Source organism: Meriones unguiculatus, chromosome 4 (assembly GCF_030254825.1).
Source record: "Meriones unguiculatus strain TT.TT164.6M chromosome 4, Bangor_MerUng_6.1, whole genome shotgun sequence".
Taxonomy (NCBI): Eukaryota; Metazoa; Chordata; class Mammalia; order Rodentia; family Muridae; genus Meriones; species Meriones unguiculatus.
In genome coordinates, this window is record NC_083352.1 from 21465014 (window position 1) to 21477630 (window position 12617).

The window sequence follows — 12617 nt, forward strand, 5'->3', positions numbered from 1 at the left end:
AGCACAGCCATTACATAATTCAAGAATGCTGTATAATTGCCATTAATTGCTAGACAGAGTTGTCTAGTCTCTTTTTATCCTACATGTTTTTTATTACAAATCATCTTAAAGATTCTAGATATGAATTTCAATAGAAGCACAGATAATGAACTTGTTATGATAAGATGAGATTTTATTGTAACTATTGCTACTTTTAGAAGGAACCATTCAGTTTTACAACTCTGACAAAGCCATAGGAATTTTTGAGAATGTTGTCAAATTTAGAAACCCCTTTGGTTTTTTTTTTTTTTTGCATATATAACCTATATAATTTGAGGCGTATTTTCTAAATACTCACCTTTAACTTTAAATAGTTCTCAGATATGCAGCCGACATACAAACAGCTTTCTTTGTACTGAATGGGTTCAGACATATACAGAGGTGGGTACTGAGCTATTTCTACTCAGATGGCCAATTACTTATTTATTGACTAAAATAATATGATACACACACACACTCACACACACACACACACACACACACACACACACAGATATATAATCACCTGAAAGCAAATTAGATATATTCTTAAATTAACTCTGTTTAGACTGTCCAAATGCTCATGATCACACAAAGGGGAGTGTGGTGAATATGAAACAGTGTGCAGCAAGCTCTACCAACTGTTCATAAAATATCACAGTTTTGAATTCTGTGAACATGTTTCTAGGACTTCATTCAAGGCTAAGGTGGATACTTAAGAGTCTAGTTTATCAGCTATGTCTTATTTCTTCTGTGGGACTCAGTCAACTTCCTAGTGACACGATCTATTGAGGATTTCAGAGTCTTTCCTGCATGGGATTCAAATCTACATTTTAAAATTTGGCTCTATTCTCCATCCTCATTTCTTCTTTTTTACCTCACAGTCAAAAATTACACTTCCCATTGCAAGTATGTTGGTAAGCCCACCTTCCTAGCATGCCTTTCTTTGTAATTGAAATCTTCCCTCCTCTCACTTCTGAACTTCTTATCAGAAAAATTACAACTGTTCATACATTCTGGCTTTGATTCTTACTTCAAGCACATGAAAATACACATTCTAATTCAATATACTGAAAATACTTTTTTTCTTGATCACCCATACACAATTTTCGAAATTCAAATGCTTTTTTAATTTCTGGATATCTAAAATTTCAGCACATTTTTTGGTATGGATTTTTGAAGGTTATAATTATAATATGTTGATATCTTAAATCTACATCCATACATGGCATCTATAGCACAGTCCCTGTTTGAACACATGATCCAGTGAGATTGCTAATATAAGGTTTGCAGATCTTAGGACATCCTCCTTCCATTTATTCTGCCACCTACTAGGATCCAAGCACTCACTGTGATGTTTCCCTCACGGAGCAGCTGAAAATAAATTTTCTAACCACATACAGGACACTATGAGAGCCAAGACTCATTAATTGTGTTAAGTGAGACTCAGAGTGGAGTATCAAACATTAGCTTTAAATCAAATTTAGCAAATGTGACTGGAGTTCTCAGGAGGAAAAAACTCTTTGAATCTTAAATAATATAGCTGTCAGGAATCACATGGAAAGATACATTTCTCATCAGATATGTGCAGAGATGAAATCCAAAGAGTAAGCTGTCAGAATAGACAAGAAGGAAAGCTGTTGATTGGCCCTTGAACAAGTTAATTTCTTTTGAAACACTATTGGAGTTTCATTTTCAAATGGATTCATTTTCCTTGGGCTGAACAACCAAACTCATACAAATAACCAAGTTAATTCCAAAGCTTGAATACAGGGAAGATATTTTACTTATTGCTGAATCTTTCTTTATTTACTCATTTGTTTAAAAGCATGAAATAGCAAAATATACCTGTATCAGCATTCTGAGTAAATCACCACACCCAATCTCTGACAATCGCTTTTATTATTCATGTTCAAGGAAGATTCAGCTCATCCCTTAAAACAATTCTAGTTCATTCTGACTCTTTCAATAGGAATCATTATGCAAAGTCATGGACTAGGGAACAATACTAGAGGAACAAGTAGTTTAGAAAAATGATTTAAATGAACAAGTGTTCTCACCATTGTGAATAAGACAGAGAAGCCCATCTACAAATGAAAGGATAATGAAAATATGCTACATATACACAAAGATAAAAGTAAAATGTCTTCTATGTGCAGTTTTTGCCTATGTGTTATATATATGTATGTATGAGATAATTCAAAATTGTTTTTCAGAATTTCATACATGAGTACTGTATGTCTGTATTTATGTCATTTCCACCCAGATATCTTAGCCAACCAGCCCTTGCCATGTCCCTCTACTCATCCCAAATTTCTGACTTTTCAAATTATTACTATTATATATATATATATATATATATATATATATATATATACAGCCTACTGAATCCACTTAGTGTTGTTTATGTTGCTCATATGAATATGTCGTATGGCTGACTGCTTGTGATCAGATAACATATTGAGAGGTTCATCCTTAAGGAAGACCAAGTTTCCTTCTCTAGCACTCATTAATTGCCTATGGCTCTTCATCTAGGGGTAGGACCCTGTGATATTTCTTTTATCCACATTGGCATGTCAACTGGTGGTGTCATTATGCAGTTCTTGTTTAGGCCATCATATTGTTGAGATTTTATGGGTGATACTTTCTTGTTGCATATAAAAGATATCTTCGACCTCTAGTTCTTATATCTTTCCATGTCCTCCTCCATGATGTTCCCTGAACCTTAGGTACACAGCTTGTGTTGTAAATTTAATAATTGGGGTTACACAGTCAGTTGTTCTCTGCATTTTCGCCAGTCACGAGTTTCCATATATAGCAATCCATGTGCTCTAAAAACTTCTTTGATGAGGATTGATATTTACAAATATTTGTGAGTGCAAAGACAAATGTTTAGATTGCAGTTAGAAATTCTACTGCTTTATGAATATGACAGTAGCAGGTTGCATTAACGGGTCTAAGATCTCCCCAGTCAGAGGTAGTTGGCTAGGTTTAAAGAATCAGGCATGAATTCTTACCTACAGCGTGGGTGAGTCCTTAAATCTTCAGCCTTAGCTCTCTCAGACTCCCCAAACCAACCTCTCAAGAGAATGTTCTGTATGTCTGACACTGTCCTTTTTGTTACATGGTCTACAGTTCTTGGGCAGAGCATTATCACCTTAAGTGGGATAACTTTATTTTAACTATATATGTACAAATATATACATGCACACAGACACTTACTCTGCAGACTATATTTGTTTTTAAGTAAACACACTTTAATATGTTTCCTAATGGCCTTTTCAAATATTCTTAGTATTGGTTATTTCTCTCCCCTCCTTTTTCTGTGCACTGGTCCCTCTTTCTGCCTCCCAGTTATATCCCCATCCTGTTTTTTTTCATTTTACCTTTCATAGCACTTGTGCCCCCTTATTTAGAAATCCCTCTACCACTGCCCTTTTTTATTCTTATTTAGATCTCCATTTACCACTGCCCTTTTTTATTCTTCTCTGTTTTGTAAGAATTTATACATCTGTAGCTAAAGATTCAGAACAGGGATCCAAAAATAACAGGGCATGAGGTATTTCTTTTTCCTGGTTAGGTTACCTCACTATAATATTTTCTTATTTCATCTGTTTATCTCTAAATTTAGTGATTTTATTTTTACAGCTGAATAATATTCCATTGTGTATATGCACTTTATTTCCAATATCCCTTCATTTGTTGATGGACATTTTGGTTCTATTCACAGTGGGGAGGACTCACTCACTTTATACCATTTTCCTAAATTACCTAAATTTCCCTAGTATTGTAGCCTATCTTGCAACTTTGCGTACTGATCCCTATTGAAACAATCACACTATTAAAACAAGGAACTAGAATTGTTTTAAGAGGTGAGCTGAATCTTTCTTGAACATCAATAATAAAAGTGCTTATCAGATCTTGAGCATGGTGATGTTCATTCATTGGTTGAAGAACATTTTAGGTTGTTTCAATTTCAACTTCCTGCTATTACTTTAAAGTAGCAATGAACATGGCCGAGTAAGTATCTATCAAGTGGAATATTGTGATGTTGGGAATATGCCACTAAGTTGTTTTTTTTTTAATTTTTTAATATTTTTTACTATTAATTACACTTTATTCATTTTGTATTCCCCCATAAGCCCCTCCCTCTTCCCCTCCCAATCCCACCCTCCCTCCCCCTTCCTCATGCATGCCCCTCCCCAAGTCCACTGATAGGGGAGGTCCTCTTCTCCTTCCTTCTGATCTTAGTCTATCAGATCACCTCAGGAGTGGCTGCATTGTCATCTTCTGTGGCCTGGTAAGACTGCTCCACCATCAGGGGGAGGTCATCAAAGAGCAGGCCAATCAGATTATGTCAGAGGCAGTCCCAATAGATCAACTTTGAGAATTCTCTGCACTGATTTCCATATTAACTCTACCCACTTGGAATTCCCATCAACAGTGAAAGGGTGAACTTATTTTCCTTTATTCTCAACATTACCTGTTGTTCATTATTTCCTTGACTTTTGCAATTTTTACAGGGGTAAGATGAAATCTCAAACTTCTTTTAAATTTTATTTCTTAATTGCTAAGGATATTGATCTTTTAAAGGTATTTCCTAGCCAATTTTATATTTTAAAAAATCTTAGCACTTACAGTCTTTTAATTATAATACATCAAATAACCTTTTATTTTCATGTTTTTGTATTCCCTCTGCAATTATAACTGAGTTTTCAATATTTTGACATTTCTTTAATTCTCAATACTATTACAACTTTTCCTACGGATGAGGATGATAGAAATCATGTTTGTTTTTAGCTTGCTGATCATACCTATGGTTGTATATTACTGTGCAAAATGAGGGTTGCTTTAATTATACATATGTTTACGTAAAGAAGGCAGGTGATTTGGGGGCTGTCAGTTGCTTTTTTTTTTTAATGTGTCACTGAACAAAGCTATCTGCTTCAGCCTCTGAAGTGATGACATCTAAGGTCTTCACTACCTCTTCCTGCTGTGGCTAAATCTTGAGGTAGAAGAGCAAGGGAGACTCATGATCATTAGAGAAATAAGATGGCATGTGCCTCAGCCTGGCACATGATGGAGTTCAGTGGGCTCCCAGAGCTGGATGGGTTCAATGTGGATAATGCCAGTACCTATGAGGTGAAGAGTCCCACAATGTCAGCCAGGCTAGATCTTGACTTCTCTTTCTCACTAGGAGTTATGTAATATTTAGCTTAAAGAAATGGTAATCTATAAAGGGTTTTCAGCAGAAGAGTGGCAGGATCAGACTTTCACCACAAAACAAATACTCCAAGGAACTGGAATCTGACTGAATGGAAGCCTGCAGCTTTCAGTCTTGCTGGAGGCAAGAATATCAGACACTAGTTAGATGCTTGATGCTACCTGAAGGTATCAAATTGGGCAAATGAAAATAAAATTCAGAGGGCTATTCTCACCCCTCATTTTTCTTTCCTTATGAGTCTAACCTGTTGCTTTTTCAAAATCCAGTTTTGCTAAGATTCTCTATAATGCTCCAGATAAGCAACCTCAATGTCCTTTTTACAGGCTGTGCTATAATCACACTGGAGTCCCCTAAACACTCCAATGACATCTACACAAATGGAACTGCCCTACTGTGCAGGCTGAAGACTAGCTGACTCGCCATTTTCAAAATCGATGACACTTCTTTCCTGCATTGACACGTTGGTTTTTGAGCCTAATTTGGGAGAAAATGTTCATGTAAGATGTTTCATTAACAGACAGTGCTCTCTTGTTCTTCTCATGTTGTCTCTACTCTTCAATTTACTGGGAAAGTCTAACAAGCCCAACATGAAACCTAGTGCTTGTTCTTGGGAATTGAGAAACTTGGAAGATTACATAAAGACATGAGGTGGTGAAGAGGAAGCAAAGCAATTTCAAATCTCAGTGACTCTCAGGTAGTTAAGGGAAGGCAGGTCACCAAAGGTTGTTTTTTTACACAAACATTACTATTTTAAATGGCTAGCTATGTTGCAGGAAAAAAATGTGTTATATACTTGAATATAGACAATAATAGACATTTAAGTATAAACATATTTTTCTTTACAGTAGAGAGTCCTTGCAGTCTCACATGCCTCACAATATTAGTTTTTCACTGTTTCAATTAGAATTGTTTTCTTTAATCAAAACACTGATCTTCTTTCATAATTGTAAAAACATCTTTGAACTGTATGCTTTGGACTCTGAAGGTCTGGGTATCATTCACAGGAAGGAAAGGAAACATATTCCTTATAGGCATTGTTATCATATAATCGCAGGGTAGATCATATTTTCCAAGCATGTTAGCCAGCCTGTAACCAATGTTTTTACTTCTCCTACATTGACTCTTTGTTATTAGTTTTGCCCTTGGATGAGACTCTGTTCTCTACCAAAGAACATGTCCTAATTTCTTTCTTTGTTAAGGTATTTTCTATTGTGGTAGATGGCAGTTTGTGATTTCCCCCACACACTTGGCAGATATCCTTATTTCTCATAATGATCACATCCACAGTAGCAATGAATATCAATGATAACAATGTACCTCTTCAGGCTCTTTCCCAAGCTGATGCATCTGCCCTCCTTGAATGACATTCATTACCACCATGTACCAAGGTAATAATACACCAAAGCAAATGATGCCAGCCATTTCTCCATTTTACCAATTACCTCTTGGGCCTTGTTCAAATGGAAACAAAAACACCCTGAATCCTGAATTAGGTTACTCACCATTGGCAGTTTTCTATGGTGATTCAAAATCATAATACACAGACTCCTCTAAAGTCAGGATGCAAACTTATATCTAGAGCTCTAAGCTAACATTATGAACAATAAAGTCCAGCGCTATAAGAAAATTAGATCAAAGAGCTTTTTTAATTGTTACCCAGGCAAAATTATTATACTTTCAGTGATTAAAGGACAAGTGTGCCTTGACAGGAAAAGCACATTGATGTGTGCTCAAGAAAGCTACAGGACACCACCTTCATTGGAACCCATGCTTTTTCATGTGAAGAAAATCATATCATAATTTTGCACTTATGAATTGAAAAAGTAACAATGAGGGTCACAAATTAATTTTATATTTACTATAATCATGTCTCTAATTATTGCTCAGGTGCTTATTGCAGTGCAATTATAATACAAACCTTTTGAGACACAAAAGATATATAACCCACACATAGGGAGGAAAACTATTATTTTTCAGTTTCAAAAAGTCAATATAAAAGATGACAATGAGAGGAAGACTTGGAGGCATGTACCTGTAAGTATTTTGCAACTCAAAGCAGGAAGATAAGGAGTTCAAGTGCAGCCTGTTCTATAGCAGACCATATCTCCCAAAAGAACAGAACAAAACAAAAATACAACACAAAAGCCAAATTGTAAGTAGGAAATAATCATGAGAAAGGAAACAAATTGTTCAAATAACAACAAAATGAAATTGAAGCTGAGCTGAAGTGTCACAGAGATGATAAGATTTTGTGGAAGGCAGCTGGAGCTCCTGTGATCAAATTACAAGCTATTCACCTTGAAAAGGCCAATATTTTGCATTGCCATATGTACAAATGTACCACACTGTGCCATTTCACATTTGCATATAGTTTAGTATTTGCATATAGTTTAGTGCACATGCATACAGATATGAGTATAGATGTATACAAAAGTGTCTCATATATGGCATATAATAGATTCTAATGACTATGTGCAAAGAATCACAAGCTGATTTAAAAATGATCTGGTAATTATAACTCTTAATTAGTGTTTTATAGGTAGTACAATGCTGGTATTATAATGATAACTAAACATACATTCCAATGTCTGAGAGAATCAATTTTGGAGTTATTATTTTTAAAATAAATGAATATAATTCTTTGACAAATATAATAATATTTAGCCATTGTATTCCATTTCAGCAATATGAGACATTACAGAGTTAATCTTTTGTATGTTGTATGCACTTGCTCAGCTTACATCGGCTCTTCATTGACATCTGACTTCCATCTTAATGAATCTGTTCTTATCAACAGTAGGACTTTTTTCCTATTTAATTTATAGCTCATTACTCTCTTGTCTCCTCCATGGCCTTTCATGGCCTTAGAACTTACCACATTACTCTGAACTTCTTAAAATTCAACTTATGCTTCTACATGTATGTAAGATCAAACAGCATCTATTTTTGTGTGCCTCTTCATTTAGCTTACTATATTATCTTTCAGAATCATGATGAATGTCTTTCTTTAAAAAGTACTAAATGCTCTGTCGGTTTGTGTAGATGCCACGCTTTAGTAGTTTGCCTATTGATAGGTGATTCCAAGTTTAACTACAGAGACCAGTTCTACAGTAAACATACTTCTTTTTTTTCTTTTTTCTTAATTTTTTTAATAAATTACAGTTTATTCACTTTGTATCTAAGCTGTAGCCCCTTCCTCATCCCCTCCCCCCTCATCCCACCCTACCTCCCTCATCTCCTCCTATTGCCCTCCCCAAGTTCCTTTGTCCCTAGCCTGTCAGGTCTTATCAGGACTGGCTGACTTGTCTTCCTTTGTGGCCTGGTAAGGCTGCTTCCCCTTCAGGGAGAGGTGATCAAAGAGCCAGCCACTGAGTTCATGTCAGAGACAGTCCTTGTTCCAATTAGTAGGGAACTCACTTGGACACTGAACTGCTTTGGGCTACATCTGTGAAGGGATTCTAGGTAATCTCCATGCATGGTCCTTGTTTGGAGTATCAGTCTCAGAAAAGACCCCTAGGCCCAGATTTTTTGCTTCTGTTGCTCTCCTTGAGGAGCTCCTGTCCTCTCCAGGTCTTTATATCATCCCCTTCTTTCATAAGATTCCCTGTAGTCTGCCCAAAGTTTGGCTATGAGTCTCAGCATCTGCTTTGATACCTTCTTGGGTAGAGTCTTTCAAAGGCCCTCTGTGGTAAGCTCCTGTCCTATTCCCTGTTTTCTCCCTTTTCAGATGTCTGTCCCATTTGTCTTTCTGAGTGAGGATTTATCATCTTACCCAGGGTCCTCCTTCTTGCTTAGCTTCTTGAGGTGCACAGATTTTAGTAAAAACAAGGAAATCATGAAATTTGCAGACAAGTAATGGGAACTAGAAAAGATTATCCTGAATGAGGCATCACAGAAGCAGAAAGACACACATGGTACATACTCACTTATAAGTGGATATTAGACATATAACATAGGATAAACATAGTTGTTAAAAAGACAAAATTTGTTTTATTTTATTATATGCCTTAGAGATAGATTTTTGGGTCATATGATAACTTACTTTTAATTTATATTTTTAACAAGAGAAGAGATTTTGACAAAACACTTTATGTGCCTGACTATATTATTTCAGCATAGACAATGAGTTTATTTTAAATGATAAACTTGAAACACAATCTCTTCATAATTGTGTCAATTTAACTTTTTTTTTCTTAAGTAAGCTTTACTTTCAGGGTCACAGACAAAAATAGGGAAGGCAGTGAGACTTTCTCATACATATAATGGCAACAAGTCTATCAATATGAGCTTCTGGCATCTGGACAAGTAATTCATTCTAGCACTTTGTGAGGACACTTTAATTTTGATCAAATGGTTGATGTGTTCAAAAAAAGAGAAAAGTTTGGTTTCTAAAGTGAAACTACATAAAAAAGCAAAGAAAAATGGAAACAAAACAAAATAATTACAAACGTGTATGCAGGTAGAAGTCTTCACCTGTTCTCTCTGGAGTACAAGGGGGAATATACTTTTCCAGGGTATCTGCTTTACTCTGAGGTAAAGTGCAAGAGTATAAGAATTAAAGTTATCATGAGCATTTGAAATATTATTTCTCTTAGCTCCACAAATACATAGGCATAGTTATTTAAACTACATGACAAAGATCAAAAATAAACCCAAAGAGAAAGCTTTCTTTCCTTTTCTTTTTTTCATTTTTTATTTTAATTTTTATTGATTATACTTTATTCACTTTTTATCCCCCTGTAAACCCCTCCTTCCTCCTCCCCTATCTCACCCTCTCTCCCCCTTCTCCACACATGCCCCTCCAAGTCCACTGATAGGGGAGGTCTTCCTCTCCTTCCTCCTGATCCTAGTCTATCAGGTCTCACCAGGAGTGGCTGCATTGTCTTCCTCTGTGGCCTGGTAAGGTTGTTCCCCCACAGGGAGAGTTGACCAAAGAGCAGGCCAATCAGTTCATGCCCTGTTTCTAAAGACAACTAGAGAAGGAATTAGATTAATAAATAGCTGGAGATTTGAAAGTAATGAAAAGTTTACCCGTGTTTTCTCATCTCTACCATTTGTATGTCTACACAGTCTGCCATTTGGAACTCACAGAAAAAGCAGATTTCTTTGAAGGAAGGTTGCACCGAGAATGGAAATGTCCAAAGCCAAGGCCAATATCTGGGCATCACTCTATTAAAATTCACTCTGGGAACTCTTTAATAAATACTCAGGCTTTGAGAATTTCAGAGAGAATCTGCGCAAATGTTGTATGTGCTCTATTCCTCTTCTGAATGTTCGTCTCTTGAATGAAGGCCCAGGATGTTCTTTCTTTGAGGAGAACAAGAAGGAAGCATGAAAGTCAATCCAGGAAATTTCAGGATCTGTTAAATCTGCCATGTCTAGATAAAACTTCCAGTTAGAGAAAGCCTGTAAAAAGAATGGAACTGAACAAAGTAGCACATATATCTTATTAATTTTCTTAGGTGCTGCTCAAAATAAAAATACTTTTAATATGAAAAAAGAGTTTTCTAGCTGAGAATCCTCCACCCTTTATCCAAATCAAGGTTAGACCAGGCCTTTCATGACTTCCAATATTAAAAGGCAGTCCATGCTCTGGATGGAAGGTCTTAGTGCCACATTTGCACTTGGTATACTGCATAGAATAAATGTACTCAGTGGGATGTGACTTAAGGGATGCATGAAAGACAATTTTAAAACACTTCTTTTGTGTACCACCTCCCCCAATGCATCCCAATTTCACCAGCATGTACTATATGTTTCCTAAAAACAATTTTAAAGAATATGTCATCCTTTTTTACAACTTACACATTCATGAAATGTGGATTTGTACTGTTTTGTCAACCTGTTTCTTTTGTCTGTGACTTTCAGTGGACAACAGAAGGAATCTGCGATTACAGGAGATATGTAAAACAGTATTGTGTAACCGGGTAACCCCCTTCCCATTGGGTTTTGCTCAGGGAATGTAGGAGGCTCCTAATTAGCTCAAGTTTTTCCAATCATAAGGTCATTTGTACGGACCTAGGGAACTCACAAGGAACATTTCTTATATACTTCATTTCTTCCTAATAATGTTCGGAGGCAGATGACAGCAATCTTCTTTCTGCTTGTGAAGCTGAAATTGGAGAAGGCTTTATATCGCTTGTCCAAATCCACACAACTGGGAAATAATAGCTACAGTACACTCAGAGTCTTCCAGTGTAACTCATTACATTGAATGTAAAAAGTCTCTACTATAAAATGAAGATATTTCTCAATTCTACAGTTCTGCCAACTATTGGTTTTACAACACATGCTTAAGGCTATCCTGTGATTTCTATGCTTTTCTGTATTTCTATGTAAGGAGATAATGTTGACTCTTTAAGAAACTAGCACAAAGTTATACCATATATAAATTTAACATGTTTAGCATCAAGTGTATGCACTTCATCAGAAAATAACAGATAAAGATACTCAAGATCACAGAAGAATGGTCTACCTATTCCCATTAGAGATAGGATGTCTACTGATGTTATCTCACTACTGCGGAATCTATTGTTTAATATGTATATTTTTCCACAGTTTTCACTTTAGGCACTGTCTCAGAAGTTAAGTCCCTGTGGTTCAGTTCTATTTGGTTTATGATAGAAATATTTTTAATGTACTTGTACAGTCTTAGTCCTGTGTGATAGTAACTAAATAAATGAACAGACTGCATTGTGCTAAAAATTAACAGGTTTAACTGCAAGTGTTTTTACGTCCCTTTTATACAAATTTCAGGGTGAATCTACATTGGTATGAGAGCCCTGATCTTAGGTTCATAAATACTGAGTCAATTAGGAGATATATCTAGAGCCCAGAGCTGGCCTAGCCCTGAGTGTGGCTAAGATCTGCATCTGCAAAAGGATGTTCTTGAGTCTCAATCAGAGGGTTGATACATGGTTTGAATTGGATTATGTTCCCTATACAGATTCATGTTTTGAAGTTTGGTCACTGAGTTGCGGTACTACACTGGAATTCTGTGCAGCCTTAAGGATGTGGCATCTGTTGGGCAGAATTAGATCATTAGGAATGGATTATACCAACCTCTGGTTCTGCCCAAGTTTCTTTGCTTCCTGGTCTATGTGAGGTGAGGCTCCATTACCTCACACCTCCACTGCTATGGATTGGGTCACTCCACCATGATAGAGTGAAATATATTGAAACCAAAATAAATCTCTTTAAGCCCAAATGAGTCTTCCATCCTCTAACTATTTTCTTGGGTATTTTGATGACAGCCAAAACTGGTCCTAGAGGTTAATCCACCAGAGGGCAGTTTCATTATGCCCTGGTGATCTGAACTTGGTCTCTGGGTATGTTTAGTAAGGCATTGTGGTAACGGACCTTGAGCCGGGACTAT

The 12617-nt window shown here is 36.3% G+C and overlaps 1 pseudogene; it reads right to left on the reverse strand.

Moving 5' to 3' along the window:
• Positions 1 to 12617, reverse strand: part of LOC110563799 (small ribosomal subunit protein eS4, X isoform-like) — a 53641-nt pseudogene that overhangs the window by 20115 nt on the left and 20909 nt on the right.